Source organism: Haemaphysalis longicornis, unplaced genomic scaffold (genome assembly GCF_048455015.1).
Source record: "Haemaphysalis longicornis isolate Haplotype H1 unplaced genomic scaffold, Haemaphysalis longicornis Haplotype H1 scaffold_3, whole genome shotgun sequence".
NCBI lineage: Eukaryota > Metazoa > Arthropoda > Arachnida > Ixodida > Ixodidae > Haemaphysalis > Haemaphysalis longicornis.
The window spans coordinates 153,656,731-153,666,913 of NW_027526335.1; the positions used below are offsets into that span (position 1 = coordinate 153,656,731).

Genomic DNA, 10,183 nt, shown 5'->3' on the forward strand with positions numbered 1-10,183 from the left:
CCTCTCCAACTACTCCGGTTGAAAGGGAGCTTATTTTAAAGACGATAATCTTACTTGACCTACTTAAACGCAGATATTTCGGTCTCTATCTATGTCTGTCTGTCTGTCTGTCTGTCTGTCTGTCTGTCTGTCTGTCTGTCTGTCTGTCTGTCTGTATGTGACTCTATTAAGCCACCCGGCCTAAGTGAAACAGAAACTGCTCAATAGTTTTATTAAACGTGCAAGTCCGGTGTCAACCTTCCTACTTGTCAACATTGTTGAACAAGAACAAGACATTAAGAAAATATAAGGCAGAAAAACAATACGTAAGCGATATTTGCAGTGTTCCGAGTGCGACTATATTCCAGTGTTCCGAGTGCGTCCGAGTGCGACTATACACATAACAATTAAGAACTCCCCGCAGATTTCAATACGCGGGCTCCTACGGGAGGCGTGTGGTTATGGCAACGGCAGGAACTCGTGTTTTATTGGAACTATCCCGAAACAAATTGTACCAAGATAGTGTGCTCGAACGACTGTGTACACATTTATAGTTTTGTGTGTGACACATCCGTCACAGTTTTATAGTAAAACACATGATCTCCTACTGGCAGCGCGTTGTTGTAGAATTCCAAACAGGTAGCGAACGCTAAGGAACGCGGGCATATTGAACCGAATTTCACTTGCAGAGAGGTGTCATTTCAAAGATCCGTCTCACCTGTTAAAGCAAATATTTCTACCTCTACCAGCCAATGGTACCTTCGGGGCATGCGGGACAAAAAACTACCTACGTGGCTGGGAAGGGGAGGGCGGTTTTCACTCACGGAGCAGAGTGTGGATGGCGTGGCGAATGGGTTACCCAGCGTTTCCAGCGCACTGCTCACATTGGCGGGTTACATATAAAACAAAAGACTGTTTAATATTTGGCTGGCCTGGGATAAAAACAGAATTATAAAAAGAATGTTTCAGCGCGTTTGAAGTCTCTCGGGATGTAGCCTTATATACGTCAGCAATATTGAACTTCTTCGCCATACTCAGAATGTGCTCCTGAAAGTTGAAGTCGTTTTAACCACCAGTTTGGCTCACCGTTGACATCATGTGATATGTCTTTTGGGCTCGTGAGGCATTATTTTAAGTGAAGAACTTCTTTCTGCTTTTTTGTCGGCATCGCAGCATAAAATCCTTAAACTTGCTTTTGAATTCATTTGTGTCTGTAATATTTATGATTGGAAACAGCCCAAGGGACAGGACGGGAAAGCTGACAAGGACAGGCGATGTCCTTTCTCATCCTGTCCCTTGCGCTGTTTCTAATCATGGATCCTTACCGACTCGCCCAGCTTCGCCCTCCTGTAATTTTTATCAGAAAAAAACCAGTCGGGTATGCCAATCAGTGAGGCATATTCCAGTAGAAAATGAGGACAAGAAAAATGTCTCTATTTTGTCGTATTTTCGGTTGTTGTGCTGTTGTTTTGCCGTATTCTTTTCGTGTCGTGTGTCGTATTCTGGTTCTGATTTTGATGTTCTGTCCTGCCGAATTCCTGCCTCGTCGTGATCCTAATGTTCTATTAGTAGTTCCATTCGCCACATGGTTTGAATGTTATTGCACATTGCGAAGCGTAGAGTAAGTGGCAGATCTTTCGTGACTACGGGAATATTTGTCGTTGCGAAAATTGACTTTGTCGTTACGACACAAATGTGGGTCGTAACAACAGATGGCGTTGTCGTGACAACAGGCCTCCCGTTTTCACAACGAAGTTTTTGTGGTACGACAGGAATTCTTGTTAGGTTTTGGCGGTGTTTCTGTTGCGCTTTTAGACTGGGGTATTAGGGAATCTTTAAAAACACGCAATTATTTACGAGATGCAGCTTCACACTATTAGGGTTGTCTGGAGAAAATCCTAAAACTACTTTTTAGAGATTCTTTTGGGCTGCATACAGGGGCAAAAATGAAGCGCGCTCACACTAACGCGTAAGACTAGAGGGCAGCGAAGCTGTACGCAACCCTCACGACGATTGAAGTCGATTTGATTGTTCTTCGCTGCCGCGACAGCCTTTACTCCATTATTTTTGCTTTAAGTGTGAGCTTCCCTGGTTTTTTTTGGAAGTGATAATTATTGGACATCACCCTGAAAAGGCGTGCGCTATGACGTGTCTTTCTCGTTGCGACCAAGTGTTGTCACGATTACGGCGAACGCTGGAGTTCTTTTTTTGACTAGTCTTGGCTAATCTGCCTAAGTGGTCAAGCCTGGCTTGACAAACGTGCGCTGGGGACCCTGGACGGTCGCCGCGAGGCACGCTCTCACGTGCGCGCGCTCACGTGTGCTCGGCATTTTCCCGGTATATTTAACTGCGGACACCATACAGAAACGATTTGCAAAACAGCTTTGCTGTTAAAGAGCACTTCAATATCCGCGTGGGTGAGGGAGATAATCACAAATTCGCGAAAAATAAATTTACTCATTTTCTTCTGCTAAGGGTGTGATTTCCGAAAATCGCAAGTTATAGAGCCCCCAGGCCATGATATAAATACGGTTCCGAAGTTACATGTCTTCAAGTCTGACAGTTTTGGCTGGGTGTTCATGAATCAGTCAGACAGTCCACCGAGAAATTCTTTTTATGTCTATGGATAGCCAAAACAACAACATCATATTATTATTGGATATCATCGCAAGAAATGTACAACAACCAGCCGTTGAGCTCCCTAGGAAGAAAACGACGGGTTTAATCAGACTACCTTCTCCTTCGGTACCTCACAACTCAAATACGGGTGACTTTTGAGAATGAAATCATGAGCGCTGATTACAGAAAATTATACCAGGATAAAAAACACACATGTTTCGGCCGTCAGAAATGACCTTAGATCAGCAGCAAAAAGAGCATCAGAAGCAGGCGTTTTTTAAACAAAGGTGAACAAAAGCATTGTATTGTAACCTGGTTTGCTCTTACTGTCACCATTGGTGACAGTGATTGAATGTCTCTACTTGTACGCGTTTAGGTAGAAATCAAAAACATACTAAGAAGAACACTAACTGGAGCAGAGTAGTGTACGTGTGAGCCCTCGGATATCCACAGCTAATAAACAGCGGTATGCACGCGTGGATGGAGAGCACGGCAAACTGAACCAACTGCAACTGCGTCAGGTAGCGCTTCCACCACAGATGCTTCTGCACGGCTGGTCCCATGAGGGAGAGTAAGTAGTATGAGTACATGACCACGTGCACGAAGCTGTTCAGGATGACGCCAAGGGCTACCTGGCCGTCGGGGCCTTAGGCCAGGCCCAACCAGCCGTTGAAGACGACAGGAATGTGCTGCACCACGTGCAGGAAGAATATGTGCGAGTCCTCGCGCAGCACGAAGAAGGTGTCCAGGAAGTCGGCAATCCTTACCATGAGGTACCACCGGCAGAGGCTCAACATGCTCATGGACGTGTCGTCGCGAGCCTGGAAGTTGATGCCGTGGCAGAGCGGGCTGTAGCCTCCGCCCATGTACGACTTGGAGACGAACGCCGCGACGAAGTAGCAGTTGAGCCGCACCATCGAGGCGTTGTAGAGAATGATGAGCGGCTTTATCCCGTCGTATCGTTTCCGACCCTTCATGAACCTGGGCCCGCCGAGCGTGGTCAATGCCAAAGCAACTCAGCTCACTGCCGTGACTGCTTTCACCAACTCTATCGACACAGCTGAAGAGGTTGCATTACCCTTGCCGCCGCAACAGCCGCAGAATTTTTAACAATTATTACCGACTGCCAAGCCGCTTGCAGAAACACCTACATGGACGCACACCTCAACCCACCTTCACAATTCTACATCACGGGAAAGTACTCCCACAACTGCAAATAATATGGTCTCCAGGACACGAATCCCTCGAGGTAACGACGCGGCACATGCCACTGCCCGCGCTCACTCGCACTCGGCCGTTTCCCACGAGGGCCACGAACCCCGTCTGAAGCAACAGTTAAGCCCACCCCACAGCAAACATACGCCGAAGTAGTCGCCACTATAGGAACGGGCGTCGCGAATACCCACTCCCCCACCCGCACCTCTCTCGTGATGAAGCTACCACCTACCGGAGACGGCAAACTAACTCCTACCCCCATCACACCCTTCTAAATACCATGTATCCCACCCTATCCCACCTTACGCAAATACTGCCCCCAAACAGGCACCCTGTACCGCATGGTATGGGAGTGCCAGCAATCCCAAACCCTCACCCCTAACACAACTCTACCTATGAGCAATGGGTTCAGCAGCTAACCAGCTCCGACCTCTCAGACCCGCGACGATTAGCGGAGAGGGCAGGGATGGCCAGCACGGTCCAAAGCATTCCGGACTAAGGAAGCCTCCCCCCGGGCGGGTCTTTAACCTCACCAGCTAGACTGAAATAAGGTTTATTCATCATCATCATGCGCTGTCTGTAGAGCATTGGTGTCAGTATTAAAAAAAATTCGGGCCATCCTGACTAATGTGAACCTGGGAAGTGGCGAAGCATCCAGTGTATAAGCGTATTCTTGGCGCCTTGGCGTTCGTGCGAACGGAGATGAAACCGTTCCGGGGGTAGAGGTATACAGTTTTGCTGTAAACGACTCGTGTCTTTAAGCACGAAGCGTTCTAAAGCGAGGCGTAAGCGAGTATCCAGGTGTTTTCTGAGTATTGGTTATGAAGCGTTCCAGCGCGAGGCGTAAACAAGTGCTTCGGTGTTTTTTTTAATACGCGTGATGTTCTAGCGCGAGGCGTCAACGAGTGTCCCGGTGTTTTAGTACCGTGACTACATGAGACGACGGTTACGACTACTACATGAGACGCCCACAGCAAAGGGCTTCACCCCTAAAGGAAGGCTGCCAAACTAAACCAAGCAAACATGAAGTTGTACACAAGGCATACATCGCGGCCCCCACTGTACTTGGGCAGGAATAATACAAAGTTTTTTGGTGTTTTTTTATCAATTACACGAGCACCCTCTCAAACAGATTCACGGCTTACTTTTGTCCACTACAGTCCTTGCTCATAATGCATCGCTCTACTTTATGACTTGGGTTTCGCATCGTGAAACGCTAAACTATTTCTTATAGATAGAACTACTAATAAACAGAACAAATTCTACCAGTCCCTTGCGGTTTCGTTTTATGTGAGTCCAATGTACGTACATATTTTGAAATTTGCAGCCCCTTGCACTAAAAAACCAGTTTTTTCCATGCATTATAAATGGAACACAAGCAAACGCATTTATCAATACGCACTACAAAGGTAAACTGCATACAGAGCTTAGGGAATTGCAAACTGCATGTATGAAAAATTTGGCAGTGATACTGAAGCCTGCTTTTGCCTAAGAAAGCGGAAGCTCAGCAACGGTGCAAGAGCCCCACCACGCTTCTCCTCTGCGCAGTACCCCAGCTCAGATCACTTGACTTCTGGTACCATTCGTGTTGGTGCCGATGATGACGGCAGTTACTCTTTGCGTTCCCTTTCGCGGTTGATGAAAAAGATGAGACTTGCGACTTAATGGATGCTTAGGTCCATTAATTACACCTTACTAGGAAAGTTTCATTACATGATATTCTACAGCGTGCACGCCATCCACTGTGGCGTTCACAAGAGATCAGGAGCCTTCATTAGTCTTCACTCAAAATTTATTTGACGAGTTGGCCTTAATGGATATTTGCTTTCAGGAATGTAAGTGGCCCTTATCGTATTTTATTGCAGAAGTAAACACAACTTAGGAATACATAACTCCGGAATATCAAAGCAAGACAATTACAAAAATAACACCTCATTCACATGAGAAATAGTTCGAGAGATCGGCACTTTATGACTAGCTTTGTTTTGACAAAATTATAAGTGCGGTAGACGCGACACTTCGTCATGACAACATAAACGATTGTCACAAATGCACGAACAGTAACGGGATGAAGAGACCTATAATTTTACCACATGAAAGAAAACCGAAAGTAAGAGCGGATCCAGGAACAACATTGAAGGCTTGTTAAAATTTGAAATCTGGCGCCGGAGGGACACTGCATTTTATCGCTCTTTACTCTTCGTATCATAATTGGTGAGCATGGGGGTATGCTTCCACTTGTAGTTATTGATGTAGAAACGCACGAACAAGCCGAAGAACAGGATGTACTGCCACAAAATGACGCAAGCGTGAACCCTCGGGTAACCACAGTTCAACAATAAGGGAAAGCAGGCGTGGGCGAACAGTACCACAAACTGAACCAGCTGAAGCTGTGTCAGGTATCGCTTCCACCACAGGTGCTTCTGAACTGCGGGACCGAGGAGAGATAGGAAGTAGTAGGAGTACATAATGGCGTGCACAGACGCGTTGACCACTACAGCTAAGGCAGGCTGGCCATCAACACCATACGTGAGGCCGTACCAGCCGTTGAACGCAACAATAACGTGGTGCGTGACATGTAGAAAAGACACGTGAGAGTCTTTCTTCCGCAGGACGAAGAAGAAGGTGTCGATGAAGTCTCCTATTCTCACCAAGACGTACCACCACAAGAGGCTCAACAGCGCCGTGGTGTTCTCGTCGTCAGCGTAGAAATCAATTCCCTGGCAAATGAGGCTGTAGCCCCCACCGAGGTACGTCCTGGAGAGAACGGCCGTCACGACCCACACATTGCTGACTGAATTGCCGAAGTTGTAGAGCGCGATGAGAGGCTTCAGGCCGTCGTAAGGCTTGCGGTTTTTCATGAAGCGGGGGCCACCAATTTTCGCAATGTACACATAACCTAATAGCAGCAGCACAAGTAGCAGTTTGTTGCCCGGGAAAATCCAATGAGCAGTGCGCGGATCCCTCCGGATCGAAAAAAACCAGTAATCGTCAATTACACTCTCTGCTTGCAAGGAAGGCATTGTGTGGTGCTACCGACTTCGGCGCGCTAAGTATCGCACACGTTTCTGCAGACGAAAGCCTCTATAGGCGGCGCTATACTGTGGCCGGAGAAGAATATTTTTACGGGGCCTTTGCGACAGGAACAATGAAGGCAAAAGCAAAGAAGGATGCGGTGTCTGGGAGCCATGTAATAAGAAGATTAGCCCATTCGCCCTTCAAGAAGTACAGTTAGCCTTTTCCTTGATCTTCGCGGAGTGAAGCGGAAACTTCCTCGTTCTGCCAGATACTATGTAAGTTGGATTAAACCTTGTTTGGTTCAAGTGCAGGCAACGATGACATTGATAAATAAGTGACTAAGGCAAGCCGAAGACTTGCGTTCCGCCCATCCGAGCTTTCCTTTTCAAGCTCTGTCTGCTTATTCAGTCATTCTTTTTCAGTTCAGCTGTACTCCGACATTATATCGTTTATCCGTATCGTATATCGTACAGATATCATATTTTGTATATACGTTTGTATCGTATATTATTTATCAAGTTTATTGGCTTAATACCTCCTCCGCAACTTCAATGTGTGAGGTGAGTCGCTGGACAACAGGAACACTTTATTACATTGATTTTCAGAGATCTCATCTTTTTCCTTCGAGAGTTTTGCTTAGCTATAAGTAGTAGTGTCATTTCCCAAAAAGACTGCGACATCCAAGTTGGTGAACAGGGTGCGTGGAAGTTGGCAGGATGACGGTGTAAAGCAGGCGGTAGAGGTAGCAGACAGGTGGTGTGAGTTAGGGGAGTGCTAGGGTTGGTGAAGCAAATTGAGTTTGTGAACACAATAGCGTCAAACAAGAACCACACTGCTAGCGCATGCGCAACTACATTATTTTATGTGATCGGCCACCCTATTGTTTCCGGAGTTCTTACTACATCTTTGTATTTTTAAACGCCGGCAGACAGCCGAGGGGAACATTTATTCCTATGGTTCTTCGGCATTGAGTATAACACATTTTGTCAGCCACCATGTTCTTTGCCAACACATTCTTTCAAAAGTAGCTCTGTGATGATTTCGAGGCCCCCGCACTGTGGTCCTTATTAATCAGACGCAAGACCATGTCGCTTACAGTCCACATATATCTCGACCCTTTAACACTCAAGTTCCTCAGGTTTCAATTTATGGTGCAGCATTTCGCGGTGATGTAGTGGGGAATTGGTTGCTCTGTCGGTTACCTGTGACAACCTGATGTAGTCTTGGCGATGCCAAACTGGCCAAATTTCACATCTTGCTGTTCCTACGGAGGAGTATATGATGTTTTCGCACTACGAATTCAGCGGTTCCTCGTGCTTAGAACTTAAATTCACAGGGATGGTGGCACAGCGAAGACAGTGTGTACGCACAGCAGCCGATACAAGAGAAATGGGATTCCGGCACCGTAAATGGATCTTGAGCGAAAAGAATATGTATGGCAATGCGCGAAACACTCGCATTGTATACGTCAAACCTTCCCAATTCGCAACCCATTAGTTTGAAGTTTTCGGGAGAAGTTGCAGTCGTGACTGTCGCTAGCCTGAGTTCGATGAGGTACTTCAATTGAATCCAATACTATCCAAATAAGTCACTCGAACATCCAACAGCATGCACTGCGTGTTGGAAACCGCAGCGACAACAGCAACGTACGGTGGACCAAAATTCTCTAGCGGTGACCGTGTTTACATCAGCACCACGCCCATTTATTCGGAGTGATATCAAATCACGCGCGAATCTTCAATTAAGCGCAGAGTGCGTCACAGACACGTGGCATCCACAGCAACGCGCGCGGATCAGCTTCAACTAGAACTAAGCATAGATAAAATATTCGGCTTCCATGAAACAGCGAATAGCGTGGTTGCCTGAGGATGACGATAATAGTGCATAGAAACTCGCCAAGGTAAACCCGTGATTATTTTAGGGTTCAGCGCTATATACCATTCTTAGGTATTCCCATATGAGGTCGGATATGTGAGTGCTTACGCCAAATTTTGTTCAAAAAATTCGGCCACCTTCGCAAGTTAGGTGCGAAGACTGAGGAAACAGCCGAGCTGATTGTGTTTAGAAGCTTTTATATGGCTGTTCTTACACCTACCCTTCTTATCCGTACACGGACACTGATACCGCCGATCGCCCGCCGGCTCTCTCAACTAGGAGAACACGTGCACGTCCGAGCATACGCCATCACTAGGGGCAGCCAGTCCATCAAGCGGGCCTCCCCACCTGAACATTTGCGCCGCGACACGCACTCCCCACACCTTCTCGTCGGCTCCTCGCCTCCTCAACCCTTTCCCTCAGACTTCTTGCCCTAGCATTTTTCTCCTCTCCACTTTGCTGCCCCGGGTTAGGAGCGGCGCCGAATGGAACTCAAATTTAAACAGCTGCACGGTCTCGTCGCTCTTCGTTTTTTCTATCCTCGTTTGTAGCGCTCGATTTTCCTTAAAAATATATATTCCGTCAATGAAGCGGCAGCAACAAACGGTGCTATACGCAACGAACGTCTCTTGCTCGTTCATATGGGTGGCCCTAGTTGGAGATCACAACGATTTGAGATCCGGAAACGAACGAACCAACCGACCGCTGAATCCCGGATTAAAAGCTGGAGAACGTTTTACAAAAAAAAAGTTATCCTCTGTATCTTTTTGCATCCCCACGTCCCACTGCCAAGCAATGTACCAATTTGTCTCATCTGGATTGAAGGACTAAGCTGATTATATACGATGTATTCCCATTGACTCTACACGTTTTCTGCAGTTGCGACCGCTAATATTAGGGAACGGGGTATTTTTAAATGTTGTTATAAAACGGTCACTTCGTGTCTGAAAGTTTTAAGTGGTGCACCTGAAAGAATTAGGTGTAATATGAATTCAACGTTTACCTCAACCAATTAACGGTTGCACAGTTTCAGTGAACGAAAAAAAAAAACTTGAAGTCGCAAGCAGTAGTTCACACTACTTATTCATACTGAATTGTGTAAGTTGTTGCATATCCGTGCCATGTTGCCAATACCAGAGTCCTCCAATGCTTTCCTGGTCCCCTCGCGCTGAAGTTTTGTTTGGGGACAAAGGTTACCGCCAGAGGCACCACCGCCGATCGGAGGTCACGTAGCGGCGACGGCGTCCCTCCTGTGTGGGGCTACCCCGCGGAAGCAGAACGTGCGCCATCTTTTGGTGAAAGTTTTTCTATACAAACATGGTCTTGAAAATTATGCACTGAAGGCTGCTGCAGAACGAGGCCAGGCGGAAGCTCTTATAAGTGCAGCCGTGCGGCGAATCCGTATAACACGGAACGCCCGCTCAAAAGGATCGACGGCGGATGTCAATATTTGATTCTACGAAGTTTCTCACCACTC

General features: G+C 46.8%; 2 pseudogenes; both read right to left on the reverse strand.

Moving 5' to 3' along the window:
• Positions 1-766: 766 nt before the first annotated feature.
• On the reverse strand, positions 767-4,156 carry LOC144175486 (very long chain fatty acid elongase AAEL008004-like; annotated as a pseudogene).
• Positions 4,157-5,587: 1,431 nt separating this feature from the next.
• Positions 5,588-6,934, reverse strand: LOC144175143 (very long chain fatty acid elongase AAEL008004 pseudogene; annotated as a pseudogene).
• Between the last annotated feature and the right edge of the window lie 3,249 nt (positions 6,935-10,183).